The 13,250-nt window shown below is 40.3% G+C and overlaps 1 pseudogene; it reads left to right on the top strand.

Moving 5' to 3' along the window:
• The first annotated feature begins 3,351 nt into the window (after positions 1-3,351).
• Positions 3,352-13,250, top strand: part of LOC116088950 — a 21,073-nt pseudogene continuing 11,174 nt past the window's right edge.

Below are 13,250 nucleotides of genomic sequence, written 5' to 3' on the forward strand. Positions count from 1 at the left end.
GGCATGATTATCATTGTTAGGTATAAAACAATGAAACCAGCAATAACCCTTGAGATTAAAGATTGCCATTTTTTTCCTTAGAATAAACAAAGAAAATCAAATTTGTTTAGCTCTATATATGGCCAAGGCTCATGCAGTGTAACTGTTTCAGCCATGTGAAGGAATTTGAATGTTGTCTAAGCCAACCCTCTTTCAAATGCACCCCTCACTCCTCTCCCATCCCTAAATCCAAGTCCTCCTGGTTGTCTTCCTATATATGCCTCATCTGTACCTTCAGTTCTCCGCCTCCATTATCCTCAGCTCTTCCAAGCATGCTGAATCTTGCCTGGCCACTGAAACCTACTGGATCCTACACCTCCAATCTCTTTCATTTCCAATCTATGATCCACGGGACAGGGAGACTCTTTCCAATGTCATTTGATGATATTACTTTGTGGGGAGAGGGCTCAGTGAGTAATGTGTACAAGTATGAGAACCTGAATCTCCATCATCATTATCCACATAAAGTCAAGGCCAGTAGCAAATACCTGTACCCCACTTTGGGGAAAGGAGGGTAAAAACAAGTGGATCACAGGGTTTTGCTGGCCAGCCAATCGAGCCAAAATTGCAAGCTTCATACCTCCAACTTCCATGAGTGTGCACAAAGGCAAGTGCATTTGCACTACACATGCATGCATATAACAGAGAAGGAAAGATAGATCCCTTCTATCTGTAGGTCTCATTGGGCTTATCAAAAGACCCCAAATCTCTATCTTGGCCTACAAGATGCATGTCAGCTGATCCCTACTGATCTATCCAGCTTTAGTCACTACCACCCTAGTTTTCTAGGCCTTGTGTTTCCCACAAGGCTAACCCTCTATTTTGAATATCTACTGCCCCTCTCTCTAACTAACTGTTTGGGGTGGCGGGTCTTAACAGAAACATTGATTTCTCTGAATTTAGTTAATTCTGGAGATAAGATTCAGTCTCCACATTTTAGATCTCCAGTGCATCATATCTTCTCTGTCGGTAATTGCATAATACCTATCTTCCTTCCTTAAAAAGAAACCAAGAATTATATAAACAATTCACCTCTGTATATTCACCACCTTACTCTCATGTATAGTAAACTGCTGCAGAATGAATTATTGCAGAATTTCTGCTATCATACACTGTTCTGTTGTGACTCATGTAAAAACCTTTTAAAGTCTCTAAAATGTTAACAAAATGCTCCAAATCTACATGAAATTTTAGAAGTGATCCTTGATTATATGAAGTAGAATTACTGTATAGTTTGAATGCCATTTGCTGTATCAATTCCATACATGGGAAGTTATCTTTCAAATACATCCACCTCTGAGTACAAAAATAATATAAAAAAAAAATTAAGATGGATGTATTAAGGAGGTTGGATTGCTAATATATTGTCCCATATAAAAGTAATAAATCCAATGTTTTATAAAATTTGGTTTAAAAAGTTCACTGGGGGTGGGGGTTGAACAGTCCAAAGAACACACACTAAATTGCTATATATTCAGAATATAGACTTGTTCTAAGCTACCCAAGCATATATTTTTGCCACTTGAAAAAATGAGCCTGAGAGAAGGTTTAAGAAAGCAAAGATACTGACTTATTGGCATCAATAGAGACAGTGAATATAAATGTGTCTGTAACTTGATCCATCCTCTTTAAATCTTTGATTTTGCTAATGAGCTTGCAGGTGTTCTTTTGTTGTTGATGGTGGGGGTGGTGGTGTTTTAGTTTGGTTTGGATTGGTTTGAGTTTGGGAATTTGTGGAAAATACTGACCACCAATGTCTGCTAACATCAAAAGGCCAAAGGTGCAGAGGTAGCTTGGGCTTACTCCACATCCTGCCTTCATCTTCCCCAGTAAACTTGCACCTTGCTGATGCTCCATCCGCAGACCTACAGGGTAGCTGGTCTTCAAACATTACCTCTAGCACAAATGCACACTTGTGTAGCCTCTAGAAGGCAACTTTACAGTAAGTATAATAAGTCTTCAAAAGGTGTATTTTCTACAACATGCAGTGAATGCACTGACGGAGAGTCTTTCTGATGAATTGCATTTCTCATTGTAAGTGAATACATTTCCTTCCCAATCTTAATCCTCATAATCTTTGATTCACCATCTCTACTTATAAAACAGATCCGAAAAGAAGCCTTACATTCAGAACAAAGGTTTATAGAGAACAATGTTCATATAAAAGCTGAAAACATAGAATGTCCAAAGAGATAATGCTGATGTTAGGATGTATCTGGAGAACCAAATTTTAAGCAGTAATCTTAAAAGCTGTTGTACATGTATGATTTTAAATTACTTAGGATTACATGAAAAGATACAGTTTGTTTTTTGATTCCATTTTATTGTATTTAATATAGCTTAGAAATGATCCATTAGAACTAACTTGGATTTGAGAAGGAAACTGACACAAGACAGCCCAGAGTTAGGCATGGGGAGAGCTACAGTGACAGATCATTCATGTTATTTAGCTGAAATAGTACTAGTACATACAATATACATCACTAAGCATATTTTCAGTCATATCAAATATCCCTCACATCCTGGCTACCGCAGTCCTTGTGAATTGCTTACACAAAATCTTCGAACAAGTAGCCTCAGAATGATGCCCCTGAGGCAAACAAGAAGACAAGAATGCTTGTGGAATTAGATGAAGCTACCCTACAGGCAACTATCGTTTCCCAGACCTATTACCTGAAGTCAAGCTCACTACAGCCCCCACATAACTAACTGAGAATATTCCCTCTTTAAAATGAATATTCAGTGTGCCCCCCAGGACTCACTCACAACCAAGGGGGGATAATTTGATCTTTTCCCTTGGTCCCTGCATTAGTAACTGAAAAACAACTTCTCACTTCACTGGGCAACTATCTCCAAACTACTTGTTTCACTAAGTAACCTGCCTTAATCTCATTCTTGATAATTGGATTAAAATATTTTATCAGTAAGATGAACATTTAGAAAGTATTGCCGACTTGGTTTAATATTTTAAAAAAAATCAAAAACTATACTACACTCAGAAGCAGTGTAGCATTGTGGGAAAGGGTCTATTTTGGAACAACAGAGACCAGAGTTCAAATCCAGCCTAACCCTATTTGGAAGTACTTGACCTGCACTGTCCCCCAATTCCCTCCTAAAATAATGCTGGTACCACTCTGTAAGCAGCCTGGACTCATCCCTTGCTTGCATGATATACTACAGAAGCCGAATCAACTGCTTATGAGTGGATGGCTACAACTGTTAGCAGAGTGTCTATGCACGCTCCAACAGCTTTGCATATGGAAATATCTTGGCATCTTGACAAAATGCAAATTCTGATTCGGAAAGAACGAAATGGGGCTTGAGAGTGGCAACAAGCTACCAGTAACTCTCCACACTGCTGGTCAACAGACCAATCTCCTTGGTAAGGCCTTACATCAGGGTTTTCAATCACTAGTTTGGAATCAATTAAGGAACTTTAAAAAATATATGATGGTTGGGTACTATCTACTGAGAGTTTCATACAATCAATTTTAGGTGTGGAATTAGGACACCAAATTAAAGTTCCCTAGGTGATTCTGAGGTGTAGTATCCAAGTTTGAAAACTACTGTTCCATTAATGTGTACTTAATAAGTAGAACCTAATGTCATTTTAAGCTTGACAAAGATCAATGACCATAACCATATATAACATATAACATACTTTGATGCTATTCCATAATAAATAGCATTATCATTCTATAATACAGAACACAAAGAACAGAACCAGTCAGCAGATAGGTCCTAAGTAAACAATTACTTTTTAAAGCAGAAGAAACTAAATCAATCAGAGTCCACACCAAATTTGGAGTTTTCTAAACATCATATATTACTATTTAAAGTGAATGCATGTGAAATATTTTTTAAAAGTAAATGTATGTGTGTTTGTGTCTGTGTGTCTGTGTTTATATGCTTATGTGTGCCTCCTTAAGTGTGCTCTAGTACATAGAAAGGAATTCATCTTACCTTGCTACCTGAAATAAATGCCTGAGGTTCTTTAACTCTATATTCTCATATCCTAGAGCAAATTGGAGCACAGGACACAATAGAGAAAATGTCGAGCATTTTCAAACATAGTCATTCAAATGTAAAGGGACATGCAGTTCAGAAGACACAGGTAAGATGATAGAGAGAGAGGGGCAGAGCAAGCAAAGCAATCCAACCTAAAGCTGGCATGCAGATCAAAGACTGACCGAGAGAAGCATCTCATTGGGAAATCAAGTGAATTGCTGCAGAGTTAATGGAGAAGGACTGGGGATAGCAGGACTGTCTTTCTGCACCTCATCTAAAGTCTGCCTGGAAGAACATCCAGTGCTTATTTAGAGCACTCTGTCTAGGCACAATGAAGAGCGCCCACTATACCTGTGGGGATCTACTTGTCTTCAGATACCTTCAGTGCAACACTTACCTAGAAGGTCACCTTTACTCCAATAAGCTTCCTCCAAATGTTCTAATTTCCCCTCCCTTCAGTGTTTCTTATTTGACCACCTCACTAAGTTTAGTACTTTGGTTGCACTTGGACCAATTTATTAGACATGCCATTATTTTAAATAAGAAAATTTATTTTACTAGATTTTCATATCACCAAATGTCTTTTCCTACTCCCATAAACAAAATGGATGTATTAAATTTCTTAAGCTTTCCAACATTTTTTCCTTCATTTTATTGTTTTAAGAATATCTATAACTTCACAAGGAAGAACTTTAAGTAGTATGCTGATTTGCAAAACTTACCCAGTCACCTGTTGAGTCATCTGAAGACAGAGAACAGAACAATTCTCTCTCTAGTTTCCTTATTCCCTGAAGTGAATTAGTATGACAATTTTTTTACCTTGTTTTTTTTCCATTCATAGAAATCTTTAAAATATGAGATATTTTAACAAAATGATACAAAATATCTTGGGGTACAATATTAAAATTCATCAAGACAAAACTAGAGTGGGAATAATAAGAACTAGATATACACTTGAGAAGTAATTTGAACACACTGAAATAATGGCATCAGGTTTACATTAATTTGATCCTGTGTCTTAATAAAAAAGTTAAAGAAATGCCATGGAGTTATAATAATAATTGGATTTAAATATTAACTAAATATTTCCAAAAAGGATCAAAGTGATAATAAATAAATACCTGAAAACTAACTGCAGGGTTCTGTCACATTTGGGCAAACAAGTTACAGTGAAGGAACAACACAATAGGGAAGCTAGAAAGAATTGACATCGGGAAAGCAAGGGCCATGTCAGATTCTCAACAGAGTTTATGGGCAGGCCTTGTTATAATCACAGAAAGAAACCTATGGTGCCAGGGTGAGCAGAGTCACATAAGATAATACCTAGAATGCCATGTCTACTCACTCATTAACTCATGGATGGATGGAAGAATGCATGGATGGATACATGGATGACTGCATGAACAGATTCATGGATGAATGCATGGGCAGATACATGGGTGAATGCATGGGCAGATACATGGGTGAATGCATGGGCAGATGCATGGATGAATGCATGAGCAGATACATGGATGAATGCATGGACAGATACATGGGTGAATGCATGAACAGATTCATGGGTGAATGCATGGACAGATACATGGATAAACCCATGGGCAGATACATGGATGAATCCATGGGCAGATAGGTGGGTGAAAATTCTGAGTAGGATCCAAAATGAGAAATCATGTTATCTACCAAGGCAGTAAATCCAGAAACATGTGTGATGTAGGAGACTCAGTCTCCACATCAGCAGAAGAGGGAAAGTTTCTCAGGAAGAAAGAGAGCAGAGAGAGTCAGTCCAGTAAGAGCAGAGAGAGTCCAGTAAGAGCAGAGTGAGTCCAGTAAGCTCCTAATGCTGAAAGAACCAAGCTAAGTTTAAGATTGCCAAAAGAAAATCTTACGCATAAGCAAATGATACAAAAACGAAAAAGAAAATGACCACAAATGTGTCTTTTTCTACAAGGTGAAAACAGTAGTTCCCATTTTAGTTCCCATTGAGTGACATTTCCTAGGGAGTCAAGAGCAAACTTCTCTTCATCCCAGATAGGACACCAAGAGCATACCAGAAAATTATTCAGTCTAAGTCTACCTTTGTGAACCAGTGAGCTTATTAGGATTACAGACAGGAGCATGGGTGGCTTTAAGGCAGCTGCATCATACAAAATTCTACCCTAGCATGGATGACAATGTGCAAAAACCATCTCCCTAAGGATCCTTGCACACTTTGGAGATGTTCAGCCAACTACAGAGTTTCTCACCCATTGATTGTTACTGCTCACGTAGCCTTGGAGAGGGGACTTGTGGAACTCACCTTTTACCTAGGGCACAGTGTGAGGTCTTCTAGGACTATCCCCTAACTTCAGTTATCAGAATTGGGACATGATGTCAGGACTGGACCCATGCCAAAACCCATCTAGCACAAAACCTTAGACTCCTTAAATCTCTGTCTGGAGGCAGAAGTAGACATTGTTTGTTCAAGAAGACCTATCCTGCAAGAGGAGAAATAATCACATAAAATAAGATAAACCAGAAACTAGACAGGTTGGGAAGAAAACAGGATTCTAATGATGCCACTTAAAAGGGAACTGAGCACAAACATCAAGTCCCAGGGACCATTAGAATAGTCATTCCACAAACGTCCATTCCACAAACATGATGGAGACGTGTGCATGCCTGTGTAGTCCCGATTACACTGGCCCTAGTAACATAGTAACACATGTTCATTTGGGCATCAGCCTTCCCTAACTTCCTCTCTATGTTATAAGGCCTATCCTAGGCTTCTGTCTGAAAGAGAGTTCCTAAAAGAACAGACAGGGATTCCAAGACTGATCAGAGAGTGCATGAAAATTTCCAAGGATTTCCTTTTCCAAACCCCTAAGTGTAGACCATTTTGCCCTAGCAATAGGTGGATTGCTTCGTGTTTGTTTGTTGTTGTTTTTGTTGTTTTTTTCTGAGGTAGATGCTTTGTTTCCTAGGCTGGTCTCAAATGTGGGATGGATCCTTCTACCTCAGACTCCTGAGGTTCGGGTTACAGACAGATCACTCAGAGACAAGGACTTATCATTAGGAAAATAAACTTGAGCACAGGAATACTGTGCCCACATGTGCATATGGGACTTCCTTTCCTAGCTCAGGCTCACACCTCCAATACCCTTGCATTGTCCTGGTCCCCAGGAGCTGAGTCTTTCAGTAGCCAGGCAATGAGGTATGCTGAAGTCATGAGTTAGTGCCCCAAAATGCAAGAGGTTTGCTCATATAGAAAGCAGCCCCTCTCCCAATCCATCAGCTGTGTGTTTGAAAAGCCTTCCCCACATCAGTATTCTGAAGGGTCCCTCTGATGCCTGGTGGCATTGAGGTTGAGCAGTTGTTTTGGTTTTAGTCCATTCTGTACTTTTAGCCCCCAGCATTGCCTGCAGCCACTTGCACTTGCTTAAGAGGATCATTTGCTACTGATGTTTGCTCCAAGCATCAGCAAGATGTGATGGCTCTGCCTTTGCTTAACAAATAAGCCCAGTCTCAAAGAAAGGAGACAAGCTGCCTTGCAAGCCAAAGTTCCTAGAGAAGGTTTTAGAAGGCATACCTGTTCTTCCAGAACCAGGGTCTGTGATACCTCAGCCCACATTTGTGAGGCACGCTGCTGAAGCATCCTTACCCTTGAGGCAGTCTCTAGAACTGATAAAGCGAAAGACACGCCTCCCCAAAAGTCTGCCTCCTTACAGTTGAGGAAAACAAAAGGCAAGAGACAGATCAAGTCTGGAGGTGATAGCAAAAGAGAAAGACCTTTCTTTAGCATCCACTACACCCTGTACCTTCCACACCACTGCAGTCTGCTGTGGCTCCCATGCCCTCTCCTTCACCTGCCTTCTCCTTGTCACTTGAACAGGCAGTTCCCAGTCAGGCAGCTCACAAATATGTACAACTCCAGCTCCATGAAATCTGGTGCTCGGGCCTTCACAAGCACTAGCGCATGTACATGTGTGCACACACATGCTCATGCACCTGCTCATATACATATTCAAAATTAAATTTTTAAAAAATCATATACTGATCTCATAGAGAACCTAAATTTACTTCCCAGAATCCACAGCTACCTGTAACTCTAGGGCCAGAGGACCCAAGGCATTCTTCTGGTCTCTCGGGGCAACTTCCCTCAGGCTCATATAACCCAGACAAATATGCATACACATAATTTTAAAACTAAAAATAATTCTTTTAAAAAGTGTTCATAAGAAGCTAGAAAGATAGCTCAGTGATTAAGAGTCCTGTCTGCTCTTTCAAAGGACCCTGGCTTGAGTCCCAGCTTCCCCCTGGTTAGCTCCCCCCAGGTAATCTGAAACTCCAGCTCCAGAAGATCTCATTCCCTCTTCTGGCCTCCTTGGTCACTGCATGCACCTGTCAAGTTAAATCCATGAAGACAAAACACTCACAAACATTTTACATATACATATAATATATATACAATCATATACATATACATATACATATACATAATGCTATGGTTACTTATGCTCAAGCCTTGCAAGTCATGATAAAACAACTTTATTGTATTAGCCTGAATTTATACTACTCCTTTAGTATAGTCCTTCTCCTTCTCTCCCCATTTCCATTTCTGAATCCCATAAGAGAAAAAGGGATTGGTGAACAAGACAGAGGAGTAAAGGAAGAGAGACAGGGTTGGAAGTGAAGGCCATCTAGGTAATTTTGGGTGCTGTTAAAGTCAGCTGTACTGGCAAATCCTCCCAATGCCACTGTGGGAAAGGTTAGAAACCTCTTTTCTTTGAGCCTGTTTCTTCCACTGGGCAGGGAGAATGAGAACATCTATTTTCACGTCAGCCGAGGGAAATACATGATCTGGTGGTTGCACACAGACAAGAATGACTTGGACATAACAATAACAGGAGAAGTTTCATCGTTTTGACCCCTAGAGGATCAAGGTATCAGCAGTGTGTGTGCTACTGTTGCTCTCCTGTACCTGGCTACCATAAGTACCCCATACTGCTCAGCACTATCAAATATGGCACACGCAGAAGTTCACCAAGCCAGTCTGACTGCCTTCAACTTTGGCTCCCGTAGCACAGGCAAAAGCAACATGTTCTGATGAAGACCAGACAGGAGACAGAATATGTTTTGTCATCAGAGAAGGCAGACCTTAAAACTCACCTGGAAATGAGACAGTAGTTCTTTTATAAGCCTGGCACAGTGGCAGAGGCCTGTATCCATTCACCCAGAAGACAGATAAAGCAGGATCACAAGTTCAAGGCTATACAGTGAGCCTTTAAAACAGTTTAAAGGCCTAGGACATAGCTCAGTGATATCGTGCTTCACTTGCATATATAAGGCCTTAAGTTCAATCCTCAGGACAGAAAGTTCTCTTAGAGTTCACAGGATCTAAGAACCCCTCTTTTCCATTTCATAACACTTCTAGTGTTTGCAATTACCAGCTGGCTTCACAGACCTATGTTGTAATTTTAAGGACAGACTATATCAATATTTCTTGCCCCACCTGAAACTGTGTAAGTGCCCAAGAACATCCTGGACTCCATAAGATTTACAGACCAATTTTCTGAACCAAAGTAGTTTGCATAGGCTTTGGATAAGATCTGAAATCATGTTTTCTTATCTAAGTTAGACCACAATAAAGGAAGGAGATACTGTATTAGTTTTCTATGGCATGGTTCACAGCAATGTAAGACTGAAGAAAACAATTATCTGGCAAATGAGTGTTACAAATCACGACTTTCTATACAACAGAGGGATCACACCACAGTTCATAAAGCTCAAGAGTAGACACCTGAAAAACTTCTATAAAAAAAAAAGACCACCAAGTGGGCTCAAATTATATCATTAAGGGTTTCTAACTGCCATCTCCCAGATACTGATGGACAAGATGTGATAAAAGGAGATACTGCCTGTCTATACCTCTCACCAGGAAAGAGGCCCCGCAATCTTGGGTGGAGACACAGAGCTCTGTTTAGCTACAATAATGGCTGGTGATCTGCAGCTCCTACACTGAACCATTGAGCCCCAGTTCAGTCTGGATTCTTCCAGCTGTCTCTGGCTGTGCCAGCCTCATATCTACAATAAAATTCTTCTCCTCAACCATATCCTAGAGAGATAATGTCCTCAGTTTCATTCCCCCAGTATAATGGCTGGTTTTGTGTTCAACTTGACACAGGCTGGAGTTATCATAGAGAAGGGAGCTTCAGTTGGGGAAGTGCCTCCAGGAGACCCAGCTGTGGGGCATTTTCTCAATTAGTGATCAAGGGGGTAGGGCCCCTTGTGGGTGGTGCCATCCCTGAGCTGGAAGTCTGGGGTTCTATAAGAGAGCAGGCTGAGCAAGCCAGGGGAAGCAAGCCAATAAGGAACATCCCTCAATGGCCTCTGCATCAGCTCCTGCTTCCTGACCTGCTTGAGTTCCAGTCCTGACTTCCTCTGGTGATCAACAGCAATGTGGAAGTAAGCTGAATAAACCCTTTCCTCCCCGACTGCGTCTTGGTCATGATGTTTGTGCAGGAATAGAAACCCTGACTAAGACACCCGGATAGACAGTGTTGTGCAGGGATGTCTAGGAGCTCATTCTAAAGTGGAAGTAACCACACAGAGCACGAACTTTTCACTATATTCACTCGGGGGAAATAAAAACCACAACATTAGAGGAAAATGAGAATAAGTAACAACCTTAAGTGAGGGATATTCTTTGTTGTGTTCAAGAATTTCTTATTTTTGTTGACAGATTGGGGGTCCTCAAACAAATTTTGGATAACAGAAACATCTGTTCACAATCTCAAAATAGCTTCAAATATTAGAAATTTCCCTGTATCCTTCTGAGACTATCTGAGGGAAGCTGCTAGTGAAATGGAATCCTAATACACTAGAAGATTGAATGTGAGGTTTAAAAAAAATAGGACCTTTTGCAGTGTGCATCAGCACCACCTCTGAATATCATGGTCTCTCATGCCCTCCTTTCTGCAAAATTCTTTCGGGGCAGGAGGTATCTACATACAACACCTGAGACCTTGTTAAATATGTAGGTCGTCAGGCCTATACGAATCTGTATTTTGTCAGGATCACTGTGCAAGGATCTCCTCGCACATAAACATCTGAGAATTCAGTTCTAGACAACAGCCTCCCCATTCCTAAATCTCTCACCGTTTATTAACACCCTGAAAGCTTTTCTTAGTGAGCTTATCACAATTTCAGTTCACAAGTTTTTTTTCTGTCACAATTTGCCTCATCTCCCACAGTATGTGAAGCTGTATGTAGGAAGATCTTATGTTTTTTGCTTTTAGGTTTTATATTATATGGGCTTATCTAGATGTACTCCCATTTTCTTCTTCTAGCAGCTCACACCACATTCATGGCTGACATACTCTGTAGCAGGTGCTGTGGCTAAGAAGTCAGGATGTAGGGCCCAAACTCCAGCAGATGCTATGGAGCTAGTGTCTGTCTTGCTGTTTGTCCTAACGGCGGGCTTGCTGTTTCTTTTCCAGGAGCCAACAGCTGGGACAAGAGCTCTACCAAAAACAAAACACGATGACAGTCTCATGGAGAGCAAGTTCCAACTGTGTCACATGACAGAAAAGAAGGCAATTCTTCAAGAAACCAACGAGATTATGTGTTGGAGAGCCACTGCCTCTAGATTCACATGAGAGGAAAGTCTATAAACATTTGCAGTGAAGAATGTTGGCTCTCTCAGAACTGAATAGTCTTAGCGACCTCCCCGGCTTCAAATTAGCACCTGACCCATAGTTGTCAATATCCAAGGAAAGGACACAAGTGAAAACATACATCAACTGGGAATGGAGAAATTTACATGTAAATAAAGAAAATATCTAAAAAAAAAAAAAGAAAGAAAGAAATATACATCAGGTGTGGGGAGATTGTTCCATGGGTTAGCTTGCTTACTGCATTAAGCATGAGGACGTGGGTTCAAATCTCAAGAACCCAGATAAAAAACCAGGCATGATGTGTATAGTAGAAGATTGCAAATTTGATCATCAATAGGAGGAGAGGACCTCGGCCCTGTGAAGGTTCTGTGCCCCAGTGTAGGGGAATGCCAGGGCCAATAAGTGGGAGAGGGTGGGGTGGTAGGCATGGGGAGGGAGGAGACAACGGGGGTTTGTTTTTGTTGTTTTTGTTTGTTTCTTTGTTTTTTGGAGGGGAAACTGGGAAAGGAGAAATTTACATGTAAATAAAGAATCTAATAAGAAAAAAAGAAAAAAAGAAAAAAGAAACCAGGCATGGTTAAGTGCAAACCAATTACACCAGCATAGGGAGAACAAAGCAGAGATGGGAGGACCACTCAGGCTTGTTGATCACCATCCTAGCTATAGGGAGAGGCACTGCCTCAGGGAATAAGATGGAGTGGTAAAATAGGACACCAGATGTCCTCCTCTGGCTTATGCACAGGCCACACACACACACATGTACATACATCATGCATATACACATAAACACATAAAAAGCACACATCCCGATATGATCAACCGAAATTAGGGGAGCAATTAAAGTAATTAGGGTATATTTATATAAAACTTAATATTTTCATTTAAAATTATAATTGTGAAGAATGATGTTGGCATGGTAAATTCCCATACTTTGTTCTTCCTAATTGAGCGATGTGAGGACATGACTTGAAGCTTTTTGTGCCCACTTCCTTATCGATCAGCAGAAACAACGGCACTCTGCTCATTAGCTTTAAGACATGTGGGTTTTTTTTTTCACTCTCTGCAAAATCATAATTTAGGATGATTTCTAGTTAATTAGTCGTGCTTTTCCTTTGCCTCTTAGAATATATAAAATGCACTGTATCTTAGAACCTACCATACTTTAGGGTTAATGATAATCAAGGTAAGTTCTAACTCTAAGTTGTGCTAAGATGGATAATGAACCCATTTATAAGATTAGCATATAATGGTAATATTAATAATACTAACAAAGGGTTCATATAAGTGAGTGAACTAGGAACTGTGGTAAAGACAGACACATAGAAATTAGCCATGTATAACTGTTATCAGATGAGGGTAGCATTGCATACATGTGCTCACCTCAACAGGAGTAGTCACCTACCTGCTAGGGTAGGCCAAACAGCACTAACAAACAAGCTATCCTGAAGCTCAAAAACACAGTTCTTTCTTTTCTTTACAAAATGCCAATGCCTAGAATTGCACCTTCCTCCCTCTCAAATACTCTCCCTCTCAAATGCTCTCTCTCTCTCTCTC

The sequence above is a fragment of the Mastomys coucha genome, unplaced genomic scaffold (genome assembly GCF_008632895.1).
Source record: "Mastomys coucha isolate ucsf_1 unplaced genomic scaffold, UCSF_Mcou_1 pScaffold14, whole genome shotgun sequence".
NCBI lineage: Eukaryota > Metazoa > Chordata > Mammalia > Rodentia > Muridae > Mastomys > Mastomys coucha.